The following is a 12,563-nucleotide window of genomic DNA, read 5'->3' on the forward strand; positions in this document are numbered from 1 at the left end:
TGCAAATGGCAAGATATCATTTTTGATGGCTGCGTAATATTCCTGTGTGTGTGTGTGTGTGTGTGTGTGTGTGTGTGTGTGTGTGTGTGAGAGTGTGTGTTCACAACATCTTCTTTATCCATTCATCTGCTGATGGACATCTGGGTTCTTTCCATAGTTTGGCTATTCTGGACATTGCTGGTATAAACACAGGGTGCACGTGCCCCATCAGATCCCTACATGTGTATCTTTGGGGTAAATACCCAGTAGTGCAATTTCTGGGTTGTAGGATAGCTCTATTTTCAACTTTTTGAGAAATCTCCATACTGTTTTCCAGAGTAGCTGTACCAACTTGCATTCCTACTAACAGTGTAGGAGGGTTCCCCTTTCTCTGCATCCTCGCCAATACCTGTCGTTTCCTGACTGGTTAATTTTAGTCATTCTGACTGGTGTGAGGTGGTATCTTACTGTGGTTTTGGTTTGTATTTCCCTGATGCCGAGTGATGTAGAGCACTTTTTCATGTGTCTGTTGGCCATCTGCATGTCTTCTTTGCAGAAATGTCTGTTCATGTCCTCTGCCCATTTCTTGATTAGATTATTTGTTCTTTGGGTGTTGAGCTTTATAAGTTCTTCATAGATTCTGGATACTAGCCCTTTATCTGATATGTCACTTGCAAATATCTTCCCCCATTCTGTCGGTTGTCTTTGGGTTTTGTTGACTGTTTCCTTTGCTGGGGAAAAGCTTTTGATCTTGATGAAATCCCAATAGTTCATGTTTTCCCTTGCTTCCCTTGCCTTTGGTGATGTTTCTAGGAAGAGTTGCTGCGACTGAGGTTGAAGAGGTTGCTGCCTGTGTTCTCCTCAAAGATTTTGATGGATTCCTGTCTCACACTAAGGTCTTTCATCCATTTTGAGTCTATTTTTGTGTGTGGTATAAGGAAATGGTCCTGTTTCATTCTTCTGCATGTGGCTGTCCAATTTTCCCAACACCATTTGTTGAAGAGACTGTCTTTTTTCCATTGGACATTCTTTCCTGCTTTGTCAAAGATTAGTTGACCATAGAGTTGAGGGTCTATTCCTGGGCTCTCTATTCTGTTCCATTGATCTATGTGTCTGTTTTTGTGCCAGTACCATACTATCCTGATGATGACAGCTTTGTAAAAGAGCTTGAATTCCGGAATTGGGATGTCACCAACTTTGGCTTTCTTTTTCAACATTCCTGTGGCTATTCGGGGTCTTCTGGTTCCATACAAATTTTAGGATTATTTGTTCTTTTTTGAAAAAATTTGATGGGATTTTGATAAGGATTGCGTTAAATGTGTAGATTGCTCTATGCAGCACAGACATTTTCACAGTATTTGTCCTTCTAATCCATGAACATAAAACATTTTTCCATTTTGTTGTGTCTTCCTCAATTTCTTTCATGAATATTCTATAGTTTTCTGAGTAGAGGTTTTTTGCTTCTTTGGTTAGATTTATTCCTAGGTATCTTAGGATTTTAGGTATAATTGCAAATGGGATTGACTCCTTAATTTCTCTTTCTTCTGACTTCTTGTTGGTATATAGAAATGCAACCGATGTCTGTGCATTGATTTTATATCCTGACACTTTACTGAATTCCTGCATGAGTTCTAACAGTTCTGGGGTGGAGTCTTTTGGGTTTTCCACATAGAGTATGATATCATCTGCAAAAACTGAGAGTTTGACTTCTTCTTTGCCAGTTTGGATGCCTTTTATTTCTTTTTGTTGTGTGATTGCTGAGGCTAGGACCTCTAGAACTATGCTGAATAACAACGGTGATAGTGGACAGCCTTGCCATGTTCCTGACCTTAAGGAAAAAGATCTCCGATTTTCCCCATTGAGAATGATATTCGCTGTGCATTTTTCATTGATGGATTTTATGATATTGAAGTGTATACCCTCTATCCCTACACTGTGAAGAGCGTTGATCAAGAAAGAATGTTATACTTTGTCAAATGCTTTGCTGCACCTAATGAGAGTATCATAAGGTTCTTTTTCATTCTTTCATTAATGTATTGTATCACATTGTTTGATTTGCAGATGTTGAACCAACCTTGCAGCCCAGGAATAAATTCCACTTGGTCATGGTGAATAATCCTTTTAGTGTACTGTTGGATCCTATTGACTAGTATTTTGGTGAGAATTTTTGCATCCACTTTCATCAGTAATATTGGGCTTTAATTCTCGTTTTTGATGGGGCCTTTGTCTAGTTTTGGGATCAAAGTAATGTTGGCCTCATAAAGTGAGTTTGGAAGTTTTCCTTCCATTTCTAGTTTTTGGAACAGTCTCAGGTGAATAGGTATTAATTCTTCTTTAAATGTTTGGTAGAATTCCCCTGGGAAGCCATCTGTTCCTGGGCTCTTCTTTGTTGGGAGATTTTTGATGACTGCTTCAATCTCCTTACTGATTAAGGGTCTGTTCAGGTTTTTGATTTCTTCCTGGTTCAGTTTTAGTAGTTTATACGTCTCTAGGAATGCATCCATTTCTGCCAGATCGTCTAATTTGCTGGCATATAGTTCCTCATAATATGTTCTTATAATTGCATGTCTTTGGTGTTGGTTGTGATTTCTCCTCTTTCATTCATGATTTTATCAATTTGGTTCTTTCTCTTTTCTTTTTGATAAGTATGGCCAGAGGTCTATCAATCTTATTAATTCTTTCAAAGAAACAGCTCTTAGTTTTGTTGATCTGTTCTAGTGTTCTCTTGGTTTTTATTTCATTGATTTCTGCTCTGATCCTTATTATTTCTCTTCTTCTGCTGGGTTGAGGCTTTCTTTGCTGTTCTTTCTTCAGCCCCTTTAGGTGTAGGGTTAGTTTGTATATTTGAGACCTTTCTTTTTTCTTGAGAAAGGCTTGTATTGTTATATACTTTCCTCTTAGGACCACCTTTGCTACATCCTAAAGATTTTGAACGGTTGTGTTTTCATTCTCATTTGTTTCCATGAATTTTTAAAATTCTTCTCTAATATCCTAGTTGACCCATTCATTCTTTAGTAGGGTGCTCTTTTTTTTTAAATTATTATTATTTATTTGACAGAGAGAGATCACAAGTAGGCAGAGAGGCAGGCAGAGAGAGAGAGAGAGAAGAGAAAGCAGGCTCCCTGCTGAGCAGAGAGTGAGATGCGGGACTCAATCCCAGGACCCTGAGATCATGGCCCGAGCCGAAGGCAGCGGCTCAACCCACTGAGCCACCCAGGCACCGTAGTAGGGTGCTCTTTAACCTCCATGTATTTGAGTTTTTCTAACTTTCTTCTTATGGTTGAGTTCTAGTTTCAAAGCACTGTGTCTGAAAATATGCAGGGAATGATCCCAGTCTTTTGGTATTGGTTGATATTTGATTTGTGACTCAAGATGTGATCTATTCTGGAGAATATTCCATGTGCACTAGAGAATAATGTGTATTCTGCTGCTTTGGGATGGAATGTTCTGAATATATCTGTAATGTCCATCTGGTCCAGTGTGTCATTTAGTCCATATGGATTAGGTCCCTGGCAGTCGGTACTGCCTCTTGTTCTTTTTTTTTTTTTTTTTTTTTGAGGGGAGTTTTTCTGTTTTGTCATTTTGTCCAGAGAAGAATAGAGAACAAAATGCTAAAAGGGTAAAAACAACCCCAGAAAAATATACACTAAACAAATCAGAAGAGATCCGAAACAAAGGAAAAAAAAAATATGATCAGGCTGGTAAATAGAACAGAGCCACATGCTAGATTTTGGGTATATTTTAGAATGTTGGAAGAAACTGCATGCCAAAATTCTAAAGAAAGAAAAATATATAATATATACACAAGAAGAAGGGTAAATATGATGAAGGGATGGAATATGACTGTAAAGATGAAAATTAAAAATATTTTTAAAAAGGAATTGATAAGAAGTTGGTTGAAAAAGAAGAAAAAATAAAATAAAATAAGAGAATGTGATTAGGTGGAAGACTAGAACAATGTCACACATTAGATTTTGGGTGTATTTTGGTCTGCTAGAAGAAACTGCGTTCCAAAATTTAAAAGAAAGAAAACTTATGTATATACCAAAAATAAGGTTAAATACAATGAAGGGATAGACTATGACTGTAAAAACAAAAATTAAAAAACGACTTTAAGAAAGGAATTGTTAAGATGCTGGTTGAAAAAGGAAAGAACAAAAATTCAAAAAAAAGAAAAAGAAAAAGAAAAAATAAGGGAATTAAAATAATTTATTTTGAAAAACTGAGGAATCATGGGGGAAAAACCTATATTCCCCTAGTGCTGGAGTTCTGCAGTTCTCATTGGTCTTGGCTGGATGTTCTTACTGATCTTCTGGGGAAGGGACTTGTTGCAGTGATTCTTAAATGTCTTTTCTGGAGGCAGAATTGCACCACCCTTGCCAGGGGCCAGGCTAAATAATCTGTTCCTATTTCCTCTTAGTAACTTTTGTTCCCTGAACGCTTTCCTTATACCTTTGGAGGACAGGAATGAAAATAGTGGCCTCCCAATCCCTGGCCCGGGAGAACCCAAGAACTTGGGGCCCCACTCCACAGTGTGTCCTCAGAGAAAAGTATTCAATCACTGCTGTCTCCCTGGTCTCTGGCCGCACTCCATGCTCACCCGGCCTGTGACAGAGCATTTCTATCTCTGGCACACAGCCCCATGTGGAGTTTCCAAATCCAGCAGATTGCTATAGTGTGCTCCCATGCAGCTCCTCCCAGGGGAAGAAGAGGAGTCTCCCCAGATCTGCCATTTGTTGGGTCCCTGCTCAAAGAGCAGAGGCCCAGGTATGCTGCGGATCATGGTTTATGGCAATCCTGAGCTGACAGCCTCCTCCTCGGTTACATCTTTGTGGCTGGCTTCCCTGCTCCGATACTCAGGCACACCCAGTCTTTCTGTGACCCTGAGGGTCCTGAGACCACACTGTCCCAGTGGTGGTTCCACCCCCTGCTTAGCCACTGGAGCTACATCCCTCGAAGGAGCAGACATCTAAAAGTTCTGACTTTGTGCTCCGCTGCTCTATCACTTGCCTGTAGCTGTCTGATGGAGGCTCCCTTCCCCTACGATCTATCTTCTCAAATATCACCTCGGATTCACTTCTCCACATGTCCTACCTTCCAGAAAGTGGTTGTTTTTCTGTTCATAGAATTGCTGTTATTCTTATCTTCCATTTCCTGCTGAGTTTGCAGGTGTTCAGAATGGTTGGATAACCCTCTAGCTGAATTCTTGGGACCAGACGCAATTTAGGTCTCCTACTCCTCCACCATCTTGCTCCTCCTCCCTGAATCCTGTCATGTCGCACGGACTGTTAACCATTAGCAAATTTTTAATTCTTGCAGCTTCTTTCAGTATCCAACTGCCACTCTCCAAACTAACATTTCCCATTTTTCTCCCTCCCTCCTGACTTGGCATCACTAAGAGAAACAGAGAGTAGAATGGTGGTTAACAGGGGCTCAGAAGTGGAAGCATTGGTGAGATGTTGGTCAAAGGGGACAAACTTGGAACTAAAAGATGAGTAAGTTCTAGAGAGCTAAGGCATGGCATAGTGATTATAGTCAACAATAATATATTTTAGTTTTATTTAAAAAAATATTTTGCCTGTCTTTACCTTTTTAAAAAATTTTATATATTTTGAGGAGAGAAAGAAGGAGTACATGCACCTGAGCAGAGGGAGGGTCAGAGACTGAGGGAGAGAGAGAATTCCAAGTAGACACATGCTGAGCACAGAGCCCAGTTTGGGGCTCAGTCTCACGACCCTGAGACCATGACCTGAGCTGAAATCAAAAGTTGGACACTTAACTAACTGAGCAACCCAGGTGTCTCTTTATTATTTTATTTTTTAATAAGACTGTATTTTAGACTTCAGAGTTGCTAAAAGACTAGACCTTAAATATTCTGCCTTTTCAATTTAAATATTCCTTCCTCTCTCCAGGTCATAGGAATTTTCTTAAATAATTTTTAATAACTTTTACCTTTTTTCACATTTACTCTTTCTGAAATTATGATAAATTTGACGTTTATCCCACTTCCCACTCAACTGATGTTCTCTGTGTCTTTTCTGTGTCTTTTTCCTACTCCATAGGCCCCCCTTCCACACTTGGCTCTCTCCTTTATTAGTTTCTGTTTTGTTATGCTTTCTTGATTTTTATCACCTACTACTGATTTTTACTTTTGAGTAATTTTGCTTTTCATGTCAGTCTTTATTTTTGATCTCCTATACTTTTATAAAAGATTTTGTTTATTAATTTGACACAGAGAGAGAGAGCTAGTAAGACAGAGAGCACAGACAGGAGGAGCAGCAGGCAGAAGCAGAGGGAGAATCAGGCTCCCTGCTGAGCAAGGAGCCCAATGTGGGGCTCGATCCCAGGACCCTGGGATCATGACTTGATTGGAAGGCAGATGCCCAAATGACTGAGTCATCCAGGTGCCCCAATCTCCTATTACCCTTTAATCATTTTACATTTTGGTATTATTCATTGACTTTTTAAAATATTTCAGAAAATATTTAACTGGATTTCCTTTTTATTGCTTTAACTTATCTTCTGTTACTTTAACCATCTTCTCCCTACATTTCCATTTTTGTGTTAGTTTCTGTTTCTTACTCTCTCATTTATTGCCACCTTCCCTCAGTGTCTAACAGTCTGAAGCATCTATCTATGACTTAGAATGAGACTGCTAGTAAGTTTTGTATGGGTCTGGAGGATCTGAATGCTTTGCTTTAGAATGAGCAGTTTGATCTCCATCTTCATAACTGAAGATTCCTGAACATCATACTGAGAAAGGGCATTACCTTGGGGTTAACTCTCAGGCCCCATCTTTCAATTTCAAAGTTTTCTAGAGTAGCTACCTAGGTTCAGATAATTCAGTATAAAAATTAGGTGAGGTGGTATTTAGGGATGAATTAAAAACACTTCTATAATGGAGAATGACTTTTGTCCCATCAAAACTCCCATTCTTACTGTGATCTTCCACTATGCCTGCAGTCAATGATCTCTGAGATTTAGCTAGGGATGTCATCTTCCTTCTCAAAAGCCAATCCCTCTTGAATGGTTGAGATTTCTCCATTCTACCACTAGTAGTAGTGCCTACTACTACTATTACTACTACTAGTAATAGAAGCTGCTACTTCTTTGGTGTACCCTATTTCAAGAAAGTTTTTTTAGTTGTTTAATCCCCTATTGGAATCTCTCATTTTAAAAACTTTGTTGATGTTTTTGAATGTAACTTTCTTCTGATTTCTTTATTTATAATTTTATGACCTTTTGGAAAGGAGATAAGTAAGTAAATGACATAAATTTGACATCTTGCATCCCCATTTACTTAATCATTTTTTAAAGTTAATTTAATTCTGGGACGTGTGAGTAGCTCAGTTGTTTGAGCATCCAACTCTTGATTTTGGCTCAGGTCATGGTCTCAGGGTAATCAGATCGAGCTGCACATTGGGCTCCCCACTCGGGGGCAATCTTCTTAAGGATTCTCTCCCTTTCACTCTGCCCTTCCCACTGCTTGCACACACATACACTCTCTCTAAAATAAATAACTAAATATTTAAAAAATTTTTTTTAAATAAAAGTGATTTAATTCCAATGGATTCTTTCTCGGTGTGCCTCCCACTGTTCACATACACTCTCTCCAATATAAATAAATCTACTACTAGTAGTAGAATGGAGAAAGCTCAACCATTCAAGAGGGATTGGCTTTTGAGAAGGAAGATGACACCCCTAGCTAAATCTCAGAGATCATTGATTGCAGGCATGGTGGAAGATCAAAGATCAAAAAAATAATAATGATTTAATTCCAAATATGCCAGTAACTATTATTCTTAGGTATGCAAATGAGTCTATCATTTTTACCATAAAGGCACATAAAAGTATAAACAAGAAAAAGTAGTAAACATATAGTGAATTTTAACAGACATCTGTTACTAGTATTTTAGTGAATATTTTTACAAATTATTCTCTCTCTTTTCTGACTTTCTTTGCCTCCATTTCATTTTTTCACTATCACTATGTACATTTACATATATAATTACATATACATTTTTTAGTGTCTATTTATCATAAGTTTATATAATGCAATGTCATATGTATTTTTCATATACCTTAAATTATAAAAGAAAAAAGATTTAAAAATCAGTAATCGAATTGATTTTCTCAAAAAGAAAATCAGGGATGCCTAGGTAGGTCAGTTGGTTAAATGTGTGCCTTCAGCTCAGGTCATTGTCTCAGCGCCCTAGGATCAAGACCCACGTGGGGCTCCCCACTCCCTTGGGAGTCTGTTTCTCCCTCTCCCTCTGTCCCCCCCTCACTCATGCTCTCTCTCTCTCAAATAAATAAGTAAAATCTTTTTTTTAAAAGGAAGAAAATCAAAAGCAGAGAAGTTACCCAAAGAAAAGAGAGTGGAATAATGAAGATAAGTATGTCCATGATAGAGAAAATAATCACTTGTGTGACTTGGCAAAGAAAAAATACAAACCACTGAAAAGAATAATACTACATATGTTCCTCTGAATAGATTATGTCCAAAAAAGAGAAAAGCATGACAATGTAAAAGAGAGAAGACAAAAAATAACTTAAAGAGAAAACGTTAAAGGAAAAGACACTATATATAGTAGACATCTTTAAATTCCCAAGGGAATATAATGAATAATATGCCAGTAGATATGTGATCTTAGAAAACATGGAAAATATTTTAAAAATAAACATTTATTGACTCAAGAGGGAAAGTAGAAAACTTGAGCAGTTATATAAACTGAATGCATGTTACTATCAACCCAAAATATACTTCCTAGCTTCAGAACACCTCCAAACCCTCCTGTCCCAGAGAATTATACAGGCTAGTTTTAACAGTAAAAAAGGATCATTTAGTGTCAAATTTCAATAAATCAAACATTTTGCTATATGTAATGTCATATATTCATGCTGGTATTTCTACCTCAGCTCTTCTATACATGTACATCATTTCATAGACTGCATACAAATAAGTTAATATTTTTCATCAAATGCAAAAAAAAAAAACCCAAAAAACAAAACAAAACAAAACCCCTTCATATTTTAGTCTCTTTGACATATGGGTTCATTACATTTACATATATCATTTTATTTGCTATATTTGGGATTTCTCTTCTCCCATTTTTTTTAAAGATTTTATTTATTTATTTGATACAGAGAGATCACAAGTAGGCAGAGAGGCAGGCAGAGAGACAGGAAGGGAAGCAGGCTCCCTGCTGAGCAGAGAGCCTGATGTGGGGCTCGATCCCAGGACGCTGGGATCATGACCTGAGCCGAAGGCAGAGGCTTTAACTCACTGAGCCACCCAGTCGCTCCTTCTCCCTTTGTTTTTATACTTCCTTGCTACGCTTTTGTGGTATAAGATTTAGACAATACACAATATAAATTTACAACCTAGTACATTTCATTTTTTGTTTTAATCTGCAGGGATATTAGAACCAAATGTGCAGTCTAACTTAAATATTACAAGGACATTATAATATGCATCTTTTAAAGTAACTTTACATCTGTTCTTTTCATAGTACTTCCCTATATATAATTCTTTCTCATGTTTAATATGTATATATATATATTTAAAATTTTTATGTGTTATCTTTTTAAAAAGATTTATTTATTTATTTATCTGAGAGAGAGAGAGAGAGAGAGAGTGAGAGGGTGAGAGAGAGAGAAAGAGTAAGGGGACAGGCAGAGGGAGAGGGAGAGAGAGACTCTCAAGAAGACTTCCTGTTTAGTGTGGAATCCAACACTAGGCTCTATCTCGTGTCTTTGAGATCATGACTTGAGCTGAAATTAAGAATCGTACGCTTAACCAGCTGAGCCATTCAGGTGCCCATGTGCCATGTTTCTTATTGCAAGTTACCACACACAGCATTTGAAATAAAGGACAAGTAAGTGTAAAATGATGCCCCAAACTCAAAAAGTCAGACTTAGCAGAAATTTAGAAAAAAATTTAAACATAAGCCTTTATATACAGAAAACCATTTTTTAACTAAATTCTCTATTATGCCTGCAACTTTAGTATATCATCTGACTTTTGTCATTAACAAACTTTTTCAAAATTATTTTTTTAACTTTTATTTTAAAAACTTTATACTCTATTACTTAATTAGTATGAAATGATGAATGTTTGATTTTATGATTTTTGTATAAATTTAAATACTTAAGTATTGAACATTCTACTTGGACATACATATGTGTGTATGTTTCTGCACATGTGCAATTTTATACAAGCTATTTCTACTTAGTAGAGGTAGCGTTTTTATAGTTTTAGTGCATTATGGCTTGAGCTTTTGGCTCTACATTTCTCTGTTTTCACCTACTTATGTGCAATTCAGTGAAATCGGCTCAATTACTTGATACTTCCTTATTTTTTTTTTCCAGCGTAACAGTATTCATTGTTTTTTGCACCACACCCAGTGCTCCATGCAATCCGTGCCCTCTCTAATACCCACCACCTGGTTCCCCCAACCTCCCACCCCCTGCCCCTTCAAACCCCTCAGATTGTTTTTCAGAGTCCATAGTCTCTCATGGTTCACCTCCCCTTCCAATTTCCCTCAACTCCCTTCTCCTCTCCATCTCCCCTTGTCCTCCATGCTATTTGTTATGCTCCACAAATAAGTGAAACCATATGATAATTCACTCTCTCTGCTTGACTTATTTCACTCAGCATAATCTCTTCGAGTCCCGTCCATGTTGCTACAAAAGTTGGGTATTCATCCTTTCTGATGGAGGCATAATACTCCTTATTTTTAAAGAAAAGTGTTCATACAAATTACTCAATACCTACAGTAGGCAGCTAGGAAAAATCTAAATGTTTTGCTGCTCCTTTCCTTATTTATGTGGTATTCTTCCTTTTAATACATCAAATTATTTCAATGATATCTTTGACAGGATGTTTTACTAAATAATACGTGATTCACAGCAATGGAATGGCTGCACCAAGCGTGACTGTATTCTCTGATGTGTTTGCTGATTAAGGATGTTTGACAAACTGTGTCTCAGCTGTGGTGCAACCCACAGGCATTTCTGTTGTGAGAAGCAAATGACAACATCTCTAACGGTAAAAAGGCAACATGGTGCCTATGTTTTCCCGACAGTAAAGCTTTTATTGCTAACATTCAGAGGTCACAGAAAATGATATCTCAATTCAGCACATACAAACTCTCAGCTTTCCCAGGGCAAAATCCACAGCAAATAGGCCAATGCATGAAGCACAATGGAGGAACATAAAAACTGCTATTGGGCTCTGGAAAATTATATGTTATCTCCAGCTGTTAATTGTAGGTTTAGTGCCTTTTGTTTTAATTCCAGAGATGTGCTGAAGTAGAACCCTTTATTAAGCTCATGCAGTATCAATCTATGAACATCTCAATTACATGTTGTTTGTTGGTAGGAAGTCAGGTTGAACTAAGTAAGGAATGTTCACCAGTAATGTATCACTGGATATAAAAAGAGACGCATGCTCAAAGCATGATCCCCCCGTACTGCATGGATTATTTTCCTTATTTTCTTTCTTTTTAAATAAGCTGCTGCCTTAATTATGTCCTAAATATGAGTAAACCTTTGATAGATGTTTAGAGTGTAAGCCAACCACTATTTTGTGATTAGAAAACTCCTTCCACTATTTCATTCCTGAGATACAAGAAATAATTCTAGTTTGCTCATCTTAGCTCCTTAAAAAGAGTTTTACTTTAAAGCATTTAAATTTTTATTAGCCATTCACGGCCTAACTCACTAAGAAGCAAAATGAGAAACTTTTAACTTCTGATTCCAAAATATGTAGAAATATTTTTCATAGTCAAAGACGAGTTCATGTTCTTCTTCCCACATATTGTCTTCATCATCTGCTGAACATTTGCCCTTTTAATATGAAAACCTACTATAGTTTAAAATATAAACATCATTCACTATGGCATTGTTTTGTCCAGTAAAAACAAACAAAAAAACAAAAAACCCAAAAACCCAACTCCACAATAAACCCACAATGTTTATACTAATGTGTTTATAGATTTAAAGAATCAATGAAAGTAAAATGAATACAGTATGACTCACTGAATAGATCAACTCAACAGTCTTTCTAAATTGTTTTCATGAACATTATGCAAAGATTAAATTTGTTAAAATAAAATTATCTAAAAAAAAAACCTAGAGTCTAGAAAGAGGTAGTTCATCAAGTTGATATATTAATACTGTAGGGTCTATATATTCTTTTGTGTTATATTGTAACTGCTTGCTCCTTTTTATTTATGGAGCCCTATACATTCCATTTATATTTCAGGGCCTATTTGTAAGTCTTATCAGTTTAACTTTTTAAAGTTTTATTTATTTAAGTAATTGCCACACTTCATGTGGGGCTTGAACTCACAACCCCAATGTCAACAATCACTTGCTCTTCTGACTGAGCCAGCCAGGAACCCCAGTTTAATTTTTTTTTTTTTTTAAATTTCTCAGTTACTGGAGAAATGTCTGTATTTCATTGGTATTAGTAAAAACTGTAGGAATACATTTCCCCTGGATTTGGATTTTTAACATATATGAGATAATGTCTCATCTAAGCACTTCATATGCATGCACGTAGTTTCACTGTTGGATCC

Source organism: Mustela erminea, chromosome X (genome assembly GCF_009829155.1).
Source record: "Mustela erminea isolate mMusErm1 chromosome X, mMusErm1.Pri, whole genome shotgun sequence".
In the NCBI taxonomy this organism is placed as follows: Eukaryota; Metazoa; Chordata; class Mammalia; order Carnivora; family Mustelidae; genus Mustela; species Mustela erminea.